Source organism: Chrysemys picta, chromosome 1 (assembly GCF_011386835.1).
Source record: "Chrysemys picta bellii isolate R12L10 chromosome 1, ASM1138683v2, whole genome shotgun sequence".
Taxonomy (NCBI): Eukaryota; Metazoa; Chordata; order Testudines; family Emydidae; genus Chrysemys; species Chrysemys picta.
The window spans coordinates 5,493,512-5,508,966 of NC_088791.1; the positions used below are offsets into that span (position 1 = coordinate 5,493,512).

The 15,455-nt window shown below is 42.9% G+C and overlaps 1 protein-coding gene across 4 annotated transcripts in view; it reads left to right on the forward strand.

The window, feature by feature from the left end:
• TNPO3 (transportin 3) overlaps positions 1-15,455 on the forward strand; it is an 83,362-nt gene that overhangs the window by 1,618 nt on the left and 66,289 nt on the right. For 2 of the 4 annotated variants that reach the window (XM_005281295.5, XM_005281296.5), the window contains exon 1: positions 138-277. The exons of the other annotated variants lie outside the window; for them this stretch is intronic. The gene's annotated coding sequence lies outside the window, so the exon portion shown is untranslated. Of the gene's footprint in view, positions 1-137; positions 278-15,455 lie in introns of those variants that run through there. 4 annotated transcript variants of the gene reach the window in all.

Sequence of the window (15,455 nt, forward strand, 5' to 3'; positions counted from 1 at the left end):
CGTCCCCGGATCCGAAAGGGCTTTATGGAGTCACAGGGATCGCTGCAGCCATCTGGGGTGGCGCTAGACCGCAAACAACCCTGAGCTCACGCCTGCCGATCTGTGCCTTAATACCAGCTCTTTGGGCATGGACATGGCACTATACCCTGGCCAGTGCGGACAAGTCCTCACAGTCTGGCGACTGTAACTTATATGATCGGAGTCCAGGCTTCTTGTTGTTGCCTTCAGGAGTCCCAAATATTTGGAAGGAAAGAATCTCTTTGTTCCAGAAAGAACGGTGCATATTTTCTCCTCTTTTCTGTGTTGTCTGAAGTGAAATCAGGGATTTGGTGTTGATACTGCTTGTTCTGTAATAATGCTAGTATTTGTGACACATTGTACATTTTTGTAACAGGAGTTAAGAACGTCATGTTAAAGTATTATACTGACACACAAGCATTTTTATTACATTATGTCATACCAGTTAAAATCTGATATTCAGGAGCAGTTAATAAAAAGTTTTGCTAATATGCAGGTTGTGGTTAAAAACAGATAAAATGTATAGTTGAAGACATACAGTAAAGCAAACTAATGTTTGCTTTGTATTCTAACAGTTCGGATTATCTTACAATTGTAAGAAAGATTTGATTTTTGCATCTGTCACTACAGGCAATTTTCCCTGCCCTGATAGCAAGATAAACAGACATGGGTCACAGCATATTACTTTAGGAGTCCACCCCAGTACTTTTCCAATTCGAAACTCCAGTGTAGCTTGGCCCTGTTGAGCTGCTGTGAATTGTGGCAGTAGGGGGAGACTTCATTTCCTCTATTGATTGCTGTTGTGGTTTTGTCTTAATTATAATAGTTTACTCAGTAGCAGAGATGTCGTCTTTTGTAATGGCTTTTTTTAATCTATTAACAGATCTGTTCTTTATAACATATAAAAATTGCTTTGTAACTTAAATAGAGAGAAACTTAATATACACAATTATAAATTGGCCCATGGAAGTCCCTAAAAATGTAAAAAGAACGGGAGTACTTGTGGCACCTTGAGACCTGCTACCAATACCTGTGGTATTGATCATGTATTGTATTGTATTGTGGTTGATGCTTTTCTACTCTGACTTCCTCTTCTGTCTTGTCAGTTTATAGTGTTGGTTAAAGTCTTTCATTATCTCCTGTCTAGATCCAAACTTCTGCTTTTCTTACATTTAGATGCATAACCTTTTATTAGTTCTATTGAAACTCTGTGCAATATTGTGATTTTTTTTCTCCTATTTTCCCAATTTTAATATCTTGTTGTTTAATTGTAAGTATTGTTGAAGGGATTCCTCTCCCTCCCTCAGTATTCGGAGAAAGTTCTCAAACTATCCAGTTTGATGGTGAGTGGTGACCTTCTTCCAGCAACCCCCAGAAAGTTCCACTAGGTTTCTAAATAGGGTTTTGTTTTTTGTTTTGTTTTTTTTCCCCCCTTCTCCCCTGTAAAATTCCGACTTGGTGAGTAAATTTTTCTAGGCTTTCTTTTCTTTCAAAAACGCTCTGTTGAAACAGAAAGGCCTGCTCTTCCTCCCCGAGCATTCACAGGGAAGCATACTTCCTTAACGGGGGACAGGAAAGGCAGACTTTCCTTCTTTTGCACAATCTTTGCAATGTCTGAAAAGGAGGAAATGTGAATGACAAATTCTTGAGTTTACATTTTTGCTGGGATTATAAACAGCCCTTCTTTTGTGTTGTGTGATAAGATGCATCAATTTGACACTGCTTATTTGAGTCCCTTCTCCCCTTCCGAGAAGTATTTGTCTGGGCTTTCTTTCTGGCAACTTCTTGGAACGTGTCTCTGTATCTAACATGGCAGATCTAATGGCAATTACAGGCCACATTTAAGGACCTTGTAAGTGACATGTTGGGCAACTCTCAGCTAATCAATAAGTTTGGAGAACTATTTCCTGGCTTCTGAATCTTCAAGGTCATTGATGCTAGACAGGGCCGGACAGTGTTACAAGACATTAGTCAGAGGTCTAGAAGCCAATATAAAATGTTGCCAGTCTTGTCGTGGTTTAAAGATATTGTCTTGTATGCACCCAATGCTTCTTCCTGGTTTGCGAGGGCTGGGAATGGGTTAGAACCATAGAAATATAGGGCTAGAAGGGACCACCAGAGGTGATCAGGTCTAGCCCCTGGAGCTGAGGCAGGAACAAATTAAACCTAGGCCATCTGTGAGGGGTGTTTGGAGGTTTTTAAGAACAGATTGACCAATGATGGTGAGTCCACAGTCTCCTTTGGAAGCCTATTCTAGTGTTTAACTATCCTTATAGTTAGAAAGTTTCTCCTAATATCTAATGAATCTCTTTTGCTGCAGCTTAAGCTGATGACATTTTGTCCTACCTTCAATGGACTTTTGAGTTTTGCATGATCTTACACAGAAAGGCCACTTCCAGTTCACTCAGCTGCAAAATGGGTACCTGATCCATCGGGTTAGGGCAGTCATAGGCAGTCGGATGTGATGCTGGCCACATTGTACTTGTGTCGTTGTGTACTGTTGGCTATGAGACTGATGTTCCTTAAACGCATCAGCCCAATGAGCCATTGGCTTGGGGAAACTTTGACTTGACTCTATTACAGCATGTGACACATTTGAAGACTTGTTACCAGGTCCCCCCTCAGTCATCTTTTTTCAAGACTAAATGTGCCCAGTTTTTTTTTAACCTTTCCTCCTAGATCAGGTTTTCTAGGCCTTTAATCATTTTTGTTGCTTTCCTCTGGAGTCTCTCCAGTTTGTCCACATTTTTCCTAAAGTGTGGCACCCAGAACTGGGGACACACTACTCCAGCTGAGGCCTCACCAGTGCTGAATAGAGTGGGCCAGTTACCTCCTGTGTCTTATATAGAACACGTCTGTTAAAACGCCACAGAATATTAGCTTTTTTCTGAACAGCGCCACATTGTTGGGTCATATTCACTTTGTGATCCGCTATGCCCTCCACCAGATCTTTATCAGCAGTGTTACCCCCTGGCCAGTTATTCCCCATTTTGTAGTTATGCATTTGATTTTTTCCTTCCTAAGTGCTTATCTTTATTGAATTTCATCTTGTTGATATCAGTCCAATTCTCCCATTTCTCAAGGTCGTTTTGAATTCTAATCCTGTTCTCCAAAGTGCTTGCAACCCCTCCCAGCTTGGTGTTATCTGCGGATTTTTATAAGCAGACTCTCCACTCCATTATTGAAGTAATTAAAGAACATATTGAATAGTATCGGGCCTAGGACTGACCTCCTAAGTAACCCCACTAGATAAATCCTCCCAGTTTGACAGCGAACATTGATAACTACTCTTTGAGTACCGTCTTTCAACCAGTTGTACACCCACCTTATAGCAATTTCATCTCACCCACATTTACCTAATTTGCTTATGATAATGTCACATGGATCTGTGTTAAAACTCTTATCACATCTACTGCTTTCCCATATCCGCTTGGCCCATTTTGTAATCTTTTAATAGCCCCATGTCTCTGCTGGGGCCTGTTGTAGTGAGGTGATATTTTTAACTCAACAGACCAATATTCTAATTCAGTGGCAAAAAAGCTATATTCATAAAGAGGTGGTATGTTGACCTGTTACAGAGCGTTCAGTAAATCTCAAACTTCTGAAAATCAGGAACTTCACAGTTAAGGATGCCCATGCAACCTTAACCCTACCCTTTTTCAGCAATGCTCTAATGCATCCCAGTAACACACACACCTTTACTCTGCCAATGCCAGTTGCTGAAATGTGCAAGCTCTTCACCTCCTTCTACAACCCATTCACTCACCCTCAGGATTCCTTCTATCCCCCGGAGCTGACAGTAGCCGATGGGGAATTATTTAGATATGCTCCAGGTGCGGTCTGCGTGGTACGTGTACCCACACTAAATGGTGGAGGCATTGAAATGATGCATACTGGATCCTGAAGGTATACATGCTGCTCTTTCCCTTGCCCACTCACATCAGAGGGTACAAAACATACATCTTTTTGTATCAAGCAATGTAGGTTATTACATATTTATTACGGTCTCCATTGCATAATATTTGTATCCCATAATTTTTGTACCTTTTTTCAAAATCCCATAAACCCGCGGCACACTCCTCACTCTCTGTCGTCTGACAGAAGCATGGAGCCTGCACAACTCTGCACTATTGTCATGAGTGTAACAAGCAGAGGACGCACAATCCTGAAGTATTTGCAGAGCCGCGAGAAGAACTGAGTGGGTGGGGAAGGTAACTATTTTTTTGGAGGACAGGTTGCCATGGGACATAACAAGAACCAAGTCTAGGTTGTTAGTGTCATTCATGGAGCAGCTGCAGATGGCGCGCCCCTTCTGGGCCTGAGAAACAAGCACTGACTAGTGGGATCGCATCATAATGCAGGTTTGGGCTGATGAGCAGTGGCTGCAGAACTTTCGAATGCATAAGGCCACATTCCTGGATCTGTGTGCCAAGCTTGCCCCAGGGCAGGGCCACCAAAATGAGAACTGCCCTGACAGTGGAGAAGTGAGTGGCAATTGCACTGTGGAAACTTGCAATGCCAGACTGTTACTCGTCAGTCAGGAGCCAATTAGGAGTTGGGGAATCCATTGCGGTGGTTGCTGTTTTGTAAGTGTGGTGGGCCATTAAACGCCTCCTGCTATGCAGGACTGTGACTCTGAGCAGAGTGCAGGATATAGTGGATGGATTTGCAGCAGTGGGGATCCCGAACTGCAGGAGGGGTGATAGACAGCACACACGTCCCTCTGTTGTCACCAGACCACCTTACCACAGCATACATAAACAGAAAGGGCTATTTTTCTATGGTTATGCAACCTGGTGGATTACCAGGGATGTTTCACCGGCATCAATGTGGGCTGGTCAAGGAAGGCATATGATATTCACATCTTGAAGAATACAGGATTTTTTCAGAAAGCTGCAAACAGGTACTTCCTTTCCTGACTGGCGGATTACCACTGGCAATGTTGAAAAGCCAATAGTGATTCTGGAGGACTCAGCGTTCCCCTTTCTCCCTTGGCTCATGAAGCCATACTCTGGTCACCTTGACAGCACCAAGGAAGGATTCAACTACCAGTTCAGCAGGTGCAGTATAACAGTTGAAAGTGCTTTTGGTCATTTGAAGGGACGCTGGCGTTGTTTACTCACAAGATTGGACCTTGGTGAGAAAAATATCCCAGTGGTTATAGCTGCCTGCTGTGTCCTGCATAATATCTGAGAAGCAAAGAGGGAAAAGTTTCCGCTGGCAGAGGAAGTGAAGTGGCTGTTTGCTGAATTTGAATAGCCAAATACAGAGGCTATTAGAACTCAACGTGGAGCTATGCGGCTCAGGGAGGCTGTGAAAGACTATTTTTAACAGTGAGCCATGGTAACAGGTATTGTATACTGTACCTGGCCCTGCTCTTTTTATGGTCTGGTAGGAATTGTGTGGTGTTGCTGTGCATGTAGGAATATAACATTGTCAAAGCACCTATTAATTTTGTTTGCGACTGATCCTATGAGTTGTGTGCAGTAACAGGTAATTGGTCGCTTTCGGAACTGCCGAGCACTCAGCAGCGTATGTTGTGAACTAATAAAGATGCATTATGTTCCAAATAATAGAATTTTATTCTGTAAAACAATCTGCACAAAAAAACCCCAAACCCCATGCTGTTTTAAAACAAATACATTAAAAGCTTTATAAATGTTGAGAACCGAACCTATGAAGGGGAAAGAACACTCATGTTCATGTAGCTACACAACTGTGGCTTTCATGGGTCAGTGTATGTGAAGCTGTGATTGTCTTTAATGTCCCCCAGGGTGGAGTGGTGGGAGAAGGTCAGTGACCCCTGATGCCACATGGAATATGGAGGGAGGTTTAGGGTGGTCCCGATACTGAGTTTTTACAGTGGGCTGCAGAGGGACATGAGCCTGGGGTTGTTGAACGTACAGGTCCCCCAGAGCCTGCAGCATCTGTGGTTTGCTGCCTGAGAAGCCCTGTTATGTCCTGGTGCATCTCCCTCGGCTTTTCATGCTGGGACTTCTGGGTCTGTCTTCTCTCCATTCTTGCCTTCTCCAGGCTGTCCACGATGTTCATCCTCCAGGCCCTGTGCTCACAGTCCAGTGCAGCACTGGCTTGCAAGATTTCGTTGAACATGACATCCCAAGTCCTCTTCTATCTCTTCCTTATCTGGCTTGGGTGCTCCATGGGTGTGGAGAACCCCTGAAGGCCACAATGGCAGCTGGTGCAGATAAAACATACAGAGGTACCATTGTCACTCTGTTCACTGCCAAACTCACTCCTCAGTGCTGAAAACTTTAGGCGAGCCAATGTTCTCACTTCTGCTTGGGATTGCTTGTATATAGCACCTGTTGCAGCACCAGCCATGTTGAGTATGGCCCCCTCGGGGTTGGGGCGATGAGGAGGGTATTCCCTGGTTGCATGAATCTACTAGTATAGGACATTGACACTGAATACTGGTGCCATTTTCCACAGGTGGGGTTGATTTTAGCTGCTATCTCACTGCTGAGGGTAACACAGGCAGAGCTATTGCTGGTGTCCAGAAGCTGTCTGGGCCCATATGCTGTTAGCCTGTGTATAGAAATGGTGCCTGCTGACGTTATTGCAGAGTGGTGTGGGAGGAAGAAATAAATAAAGCAGCCCTCCCTAGAAACCTTTGGCAGAGGATTGCAGAGTGCCTTCAGCAAAGTTTCATCAGTCTCACAGGAGGATTCAAGGGACGTCCCTGTATCCATAGACAAACTGTTCCAAATGCCCTTTTCTCTCCCGCCTAATTCTCTAGCAGATATCAGCTCTCCCTCTTGGTCGTACCACTACCTCTCGAGTAAAATTATTGAGTCAGAAATGTGTCCTGCTACTTTGGGGGCACCACCCCTGCAATTGAAAATTTACACTTACCCAGGGTTCTTTTGCCTGCATCAGGCTCGCCCGTGCCCGACTGGCTGGACTGCGGCGGAGTCAAAAATAGGTCCTGGCTCGCTGCACAGCTGGATTCCCCCAGTCATCTGTCCCCAAACTCCTCTTCTCATCCTCCACCACATTAACGAAAAGACACTCTTAAGATGACGGGTGAGAGCTTCTCCTATTGGCTTAGTTAATCCACCTCCGCAAGAGGCTGTCTACACTGGCGCTTAGGTTGGTAACTATGTTCAGGGGTGTGACTTATTCACACCCTTGAGCGATGTAGTTATACCGGAGTAATTCTGTAGTGTAGACGTCAGTCAGTTTAATGGGGCAATTTGCAGTTACATCGATGGGAGACCAACTGAGTGTAGACACATGCACAGGTAGGTCGCTATAAACTGCTTTGCATTGATCTAGCTTTATAGTGTAGACCTGGCCACAGGATGATGGAGAGAGTCCTCCTTTACACATCCATCTGCAGCATTGGAGGCTCTGAAAGGTGCGAAATGGTCTATTCACCTCAATGTGCTGTTCTCAGCTCAATGAGAACACCCTATGGAGGTGAACACAATAGCTCTGAGACTGTGACCTGCTCCATTACTCTCAGTGGGTGTTCCCGTCCCCGTCCTGAGTGCTTGAGTGCCTGTGATATGCATGAAGTATACCCGTTCTCAGCTCCTCATCCAAAGGGGCAGGACTACCCCAGATCCTGACTCACATGGGGGGCAGGGAGGGGGTCTCAGACCCTCCCAAAAGGGTGAGCCTTCCCCCAGAACCTGGCTGGCTCACATGAAGTGGGTCCAACCCTGGTAGGTTCTGGCACATACATGGGGGGCAGTGAGGGGACTCAGACTCCCAGAGAGTCAGATCTGAGCGCAACATGAGATGGCAGACTGGGGCTGATAGGTGCCGCTGCCTCTATTCTCCCCGCCACTGACTTCCATGTCTCTCTTCCCAGTGTCCCACCCCTCCACTGTCTCTAGCCCTAGCCCCTCCTTCACCTGAGCCCCCAGCCCCTCTCCTCTCCCCTACCACCCTTCCCATTTCTCCCTATTCCCCCACTCCGCCCCGTAATATCACTCCCCTCTCAGCAAGCAGTTGTGTCCAATTTCCCCCCCCCATAAATACTCCGATTCCTCACAATAAAATTGCCACCCATGACTCAGATCATAGCAACATCCCGCCAATCAGTCTAAAACTCCTTTTGTCTTGGGTGGGGGCTTATGATTAATTTATGTTTAGTTTTGTTAATTGAAGGGTGAGTTCATGCCCATCAGTCTCAGAGGTCTGATTCATCCGGTGATTAGCACCTTCAGTTTAACAGGACCAGGCAGAAGCAGGAAACTGTTATTGGGGAGGGGGTCTGTAACTTGGGAACCCCCTCGGTCAAATGACCCCACATTTGGATCACTAATGCTACCCAGGCCCCCTATAAGGCATGCCAAATTTCAGAGCAATCTGGGTAACTGATTGGATTTTAGAGAATTTACAAGAGTTAATCTTTAAAACATAAAATGGCGGGAATGGAAATCCTGTAACCAATTTTCTGTATTGGCGCTTGCACAGACAAAAATTTACATTTGTCTTAAATACCATTCTCAGTTTGAGTCCCTCATAGATTTAGTGAGTGCCATGGGTAAAACTCAATTGACAGACTGATCTCTGGCTCGGGGGGGAGATGGGGACCCACCTAGAAACTTTTTGAAAAATGGCTAATTTTGTGGGGGGAGGATGTAATCTCCGCAACCCCTAGTTCACATAACCTCAAAATTGGGTCATTAAGTTTACCCTGCACCTTTCTGATACACACAAGATTTCAAAGGACTCCAACTAAGGACGTTGATTGCAGAGGACTTGGAAAGGTGGATCTTTACGCAGAAGTCGTGACACAACCTTACCTACAGTGGTACTGCTGCATTGACTTTGGCTTGTAGTTGGTTCTTCTCTCCTGTGTGGTCCTTCCTCCCCCAAAGTCCTTGGCTGCTGCTCAGAGTTTCCAAGGAATAGCCGTGCAACTTGAGTTTCTGGTAAGTTTTACAGAATTCCAGTCCGTTTTTACCACTTCTTATGACCTAGGCAGCAGTTGTAGACTTGACCAGTCTAATAAATCTTGCTGCTCCAGATTTTCCATGGGCTAGTACGTTCTCAAGCTTTTGTGACAGAGAACAAATATTTTCCTTGTTAACTTCCTGGGAAGTAGTGGGACGAAGCCGAGTTCCTAGTTATCTCAGAGACATTCCAAGCTATGACTATTTCCACAGGTGCTGATAAGTGGAACATTCAAGTAAAAGGATTAATCAAATTTGTGGAGTTTGGGGTAACTAGTAACTCTCCAGCTGAAGATCAAATGGGCTACTTTCCAAGCGTCTGAGGACTTGCACTTAATTACCACAAAATTGAGTGCAGCCTCTCGCCGGTATTGTAACAGTTGCAGCCTATGGAGACAACAGGTCCCAGTATGCACAGTGCCTCTACTTGGATTGAAATGTAGTGTTGTATACCTGTCATCTTTGCAGGCTGCACCTCCTCACTAACGAGAGGATGGCAGCACCCAATGCGCTTAACAGTGAGAGTAACTAACAGGGTGGATTTGATTTAAATCACTAGTCAGGAAGACTCTATTTAATTATGGTTTTCTACATAAAAGTGCATTCTTGTTGGTTGTTATAATCTTAATACATATTCCTCACAACTCAGAGATAGATGTAGGTTTGTAGAAGGTACACCCTATACATTTTTAAACAGTGATTTATTTTGAAAACTTTTCAGATTAGTTTTACAGCTATATCAGAAAATGAAAGATTGGTTATTTCATTTACCAAAGGTAATTGAAGCAGATATTTATGAAGTCATTGGGAGGTGAACTATCTCCAATTTAACAGGTTAATCATTAATATTTGGAGGATTTTCTTGCCATGCTGTATTAGGAGGAGAATGTCACCAGACAGACATTTAAATTGTTTTATTTAACTAAAACAACGTTAAGTATTCTGGATTTTTTTCTTCAACAGCAAACATATAATATTTTAACAAAACAAGCATATGTCCCTTGCTTCTCACATGTATCTCCAGGCCTATTCCACCCCCAACAATCTTCTATTCATTGAACTTTTTGAAACTTTGCACTTTTTAGAGAGAGGTAAGAGATTGATTCTATGTACACAAATTGGCAGAGGGACAATAGAGTTGAGGTCTGTTATTTCTCACCTCTATAATTTATTAAAAAACATTTTTGTTGTTAACAAGCATGTTACTTCTGGAGAGACAAATCCACAGTTTGAGAACTGCAAAACTAAGCGTCTCTGAGCACTTTCTATCTATCCATTGGGTAGATAGATTATTTAGGTTAATCTTTCTATGCAGAGGCCCCTGGAACCCCATAAAATTGGGTCCCTAATCCATGAACTATTGGAACTCATTTACAAAACTTTTCTTAAACATGACATGAATATATTGTCTCATATTATATAATTAGAATTTCTAATCCCTATTCCATGATGAGATATCTTTCAGCCATAATGTATCTTAATTAAAACCATCTTTAGATAGTTTTTTCCTCCAAAAAGCATTTTATTAAAAAAAATGGATTTTTTTTTTAAATAATTGTTTTTTATCCACCCTGGTAATTAATCATTGTAATCACTTACCAAGGGCTTTGGTGGCTTCTTTGTCAGTGATAATTTTAATATCAAGATTGGATGTTCTCCTAAAAGATCTGCTCTAGAAATGATTTGGGGGATGTTCAAACATCAGCCAGAGAAGTGTTTAGATTTGCTAAACTTGTAAGTACACAATCAGATGCTTTTGTCGGGTGAGCTGTATTAAACTACTACATCTCTACCCTAGAGGGCTGCGAACAATCGGAGGGCACAGGCTGGCATGTTATGGTACAGTACAAACAGAACAAGTACGGTGTGTGTGATGATCATTACAGATGGATTTTTGACCTGTGTTGAATAAGGCTCATTCAGGCGTTGGAGCAAAATGGGAAACCGTACAAAACCAGAGTGGGCATGCGTGACTAAAAACAGTTGAGAGAAGCCCATGGAGAGCTGCCTTCTCTCAAGATGACTTATTGAATTTTGGGACCGGAAGTCCCTGAGGGCTGCACCACTGCACTAAAGATAACGACATCAGCCGGCTGACTGCTTTGTAGGCTCTGTAGACTATACTATATTTGCCCCCGAATTTACAGAAACTCTCATCGAGAAGTGCAGGGAGGGCTGTCAAATCTCCTACTCAAGGCTTCTCCCTTCAGGATGGGCGTTATCATCTGGTCCCATCCCTGTTGTAAATTTGTGATTTCGGCCCCAGCCTTGTTCCAATTGGTTATGGTTCAGATGTGCGTTTATCTGGGTTTGCCAGGTTGCCTGGTGTAATAAATTAGTGGACCACAGTTTTCCTTTTTAGCCTTTGTTGTCTTCCTTCTCTTGCTTAATTTATCGCTCTGTAACTATTCCCTCTGCACTACTCCCCCGCCCCCAACCTAAGTTACAGTCACTAAAAAACAATCCATAGTGACTGAACAAGCAATTTCTCTATGAAACATACTGCTCAGACAGTGGGGCAGATAGGATTTCTAGCAAGACGATTGATCTACTTCAAAGAATCCCTTTTTGGTTTATAGAGAAATAACTCTTCCCATCTCATCTCGTGAGAGCTCTTGTTTCATTGATTTCAGAAATCTTTTTTTCCAGCTTTGGACTATGCTCTCTGTTTCGCGTGTTGTTGTGCAAATGTTTTCTTTAAGAACCTAGCCCGTCTGCAGGTTAACAGCACTGCTGGCTCTGTCGCTTTTTATTAATGCAACCAGGCTTGATGCTTTCAGAGAGAGAGCGCACACACGCGCGCGCGCGCACACACACACACACACACCCCTCCCGTGGAAAAAGTTTGTAGGAGACACCTAAGCTGTTCCTCAACACGGTAAGGTCTTGGTCCGGTGAATGGATTGGGGTGGAATTAGTTTCCATTCAGAACATAGCGTGTCATTAGTCTAAACTAGGGGTTCTCAACCTTTTTTTATTCTCCCCCTTTCCCCCCCAACATGCAATAAAAATTCCACAGCCCACCTGTGCCACAACAACTACTCTGCATACAAAAGCCAGGGTCAGCATCAGGGGGTAGCAAGCAGGGCAGTTGCCTTCAGTCCCATGCCACAGGGGCCCCCACAAAGCTACATTGCTCAGGCTTCGGCTTCAGGCCTGGGTGGCAGGACTCCAGGCTTCAGCCCCAGGCGGTGGCCTTCTGCTTTCTGCCCTGGACCCCAGTGAGTCTAATTCTGGCTCTGCTTGGCCAACCCCCTGAAATCTGCTCATGGCCACCTAGGGGGCCCCGGACATCTGGCTGAGAACCACTGGTCTAAACCATTCTTTACAGCACTCCTCTTAACTGCCAGTTTGAGAGAGGTGAACTTTGTAGCAGGGTGGATTTGATTTAAATCAAATTGATTTAAATCACTAGTCAGGAAGACTCTATTCAATCATGGATTTCTACGTAAAAGTGCATTCTTGTTGGTTGTTATAACTTGATACATATTCTTCACAACTCAGAGGTAGATGTAGGTTTCATTTTTAGAAGGTACACCCAATACATTTTTTAAGTGACTTATTTTGAAAACTTTTCAGGTGAGTTTTACAGCTATATCAGAAAATGAATGATTGGTTATTTCATTTACCAAAGGTAATTGGGAGGTGAACTATCTGCTTCAATGACTTCATAAATATCTCCAATTCAACAGGCTAATTATTAATATTTGGAGGATGTTCTTGCCATGCTGTATTAGGAGGAGAACATCACTAGACAGACATTTAAATTGTTTTATTTAACTAAAACAACAATGTTAAGTATTCTGGATTTTTTTCTTCAACAGCAAACACATAATATTTTAACAAAACAAGCATATGAATTTTTGAATTTAGTTAAACATTCAAGTTTTTTAAAATCAGGTTTGTTTTTATTAAAATTGTTTTTAACTAAAATAGTTAAAATATTTTAAAAAACCCACAAAAATTAAATCGACTAGATCAGCCAGGTCAACATGAGAAACTTAAAATATTGGCTTCTGCTGCTAATTCAGTCGTCTTCACCTTTATTTTCCTGTTTGTTCATAATCTGGAAAAGAAAAACCAACTTTCCTGCTTTTTCAGGTCCCAAACGATTTCTCAATTTGGAATGAATTAGTCCAAAGGAAGAAAATATTCTTTCTACACCGGCAGAAGGAGCCACTTCTGTTAAAAGCGAGATTAGCACTTCAGCAGTCTCTGAATCCAAGTGCTTAAATGACTTCCACCAGTTCACTGGTGTGACTTTCTTTAAAACACCATCAGCAAACATCTATTTCTTGAATGGTTCTTATTCCCAAACTGGGTCTCTCTTACAGACTGCTGCCATTGTAGGTTTTTGCAGAGGGACAATAGGGTTGAGGTCTGTTATTTCTCACCTCTATACATTATTTTATTTATTTATTTTAAATCATTTTTGCTGTTAACAAGCATGTTATCTCTGGAAAGACACATCCACGGTTTGAGAACTGCAAAACTAAGCATCTCTGATGGTATCTTCTAGACTGAGCACTGAGTCCCATTTGGTAGATAGAAAGATTAACCTAAATAATCTATACAGAGGCCTATGGAACCCCATAAGATTGTGTCCCTAATCCATGAACTATTACAACTCACAAAACTTTTCTTAAACGTTACATGAATATATTGTCTCATACTATAGAATTAGAATTTATCATCCCTATTCCATGATGAGATATCTTTGAGCTATAATGTATCTTAATTAAAACTATCTTTAGATAGGTTTTTCCTCAGAAAGCATTTTATCAAAAAAATCGGATTTCAATCAAAAAAATCATTGATTTTTATCCACCCTGCTTTGTAGTTAGATAGATCTACTTTGTTCTGACATGTGACTTGTCCAGGCCACAGAGGGAATCTCACTGCTTTAGTCTTCATTTCCTCTGTGTTAAAAGGGAAATAATAATGTCCCCCTCAAAGGGGCAGGATGGTGTTGAAAGTTAATTAATCCTCTGTTAACAGTAGTAGTATGACCTCCTCCAGCTGCCAATTTGTGGCTTGAGGAATAATACGTCGCACTCTTCAGCACCTCCATCCAGACTTCCCAAGTGCTTGATAGATGTGAATGAATTAAATCCTATAATAGCCCTATGAAGTCAAGTGCTATTGCCACGTAACAGAGACACTGAGACACAGGCAAAATGACTCCCCAAAGTCACAAGAGGTCAGTGGTGGCGCTGGACTAGATCTCTCATCTGATTTAACGGGCCTCCTTCTCAGAAGAGGGGAGGTAGGTTTTAACTAGCTATGGACTGTCTGGGGTGGGGGTTGTTTGTGTTTAATAAGCAGTACTAATCCCTGGCATAATTATTGGTGGGTTACACACACTCAGCTCTTATCAGGCTGTGTTGTAAAAGAGGGTTTAGTCGATTTCAGTGGTGTTGGCAGTTTCAGAGCTGTGTATAGCAGTGAGTCATGCAGCGGCAAAACACTTTCAAATGGATGGTTCATCTCGCATGGGTTGCGGAGTGTAATAGGAGGGTTTAGAACACGCTAATGAAAAGCTTGCTGAGCTGTGGCTGCAGAACATTGACCACCGTGAGCATCCTTTTGAAAATACCAGCATAAAGGTCTCTCTTTGGCCTCTTCTGTACAATTCACCTAGAATTAGGTGGTTAGACGGCAAATGTTCCTCCACCATCTCCAGACTAACTGCAACCTGTTGCAGCTCTTCCAAAAGTCCCATTAGGAGTTCACCTGCCTTCCATCAAGTTGCAGTGATGATCTTCCTGAAACCAGAACCTTGTTTTCCCATGCGTGAGCCATTCTTTTCAGGTGACGGATCTGAGGAACTGCTCCAGATTGAGGTGTCAATAGAAGTTTTGAAACACGTTGATAAATTAAACAGTAATAAGTTGCCAGGACAAGCTGATCTTCACCCAAGAGTTCTGAAGGAACTCAAATGTGAAATTGCAGAACTACTGACTGTGGTATGTAACCTATCGCTTAGTAAAGCCTCTGTACCAGATGACTGATGGATAGCTAATGTGATGCCATTTTTTTAAGAAAAGCTCTGGAGGCGATCCTGGCAATTACGGACCAGTAAGCCTAATTTCAGTACCAAGCGAACTGATTGAAACTATAGTAAAGAAAAGTATTATTAGATACACATGAACATGGTATGTTGTGGAAGAGTCAGCATGGCATTTGTAAAGGGAAATCATGTCTCACCAATCTACTAGAATTCATTGAGCATGTGAACGAACGTGGACAAGGATAATCCAGTGGATATAGTGTACTTGAAATTTCAGAAAGCCATTGACAAGGTCTCTCACCAAAGGTTCTTGAGTGTTTTTTCACTCCCCTGAGCAAGAAAGTTGCAGCGCTGTAAAGTGGCAGTGTAGGCAAGGCCTTGGCTGTAACCACTCAAGAAAGAGATCTTGCAGTCATTGTGGATAGTTCTCTGAAAACATCTGCTCAATGTACAGCAGCAGTCAAAAAAGCTGACAATGTTAGGAACCATTAGGAAAGGGT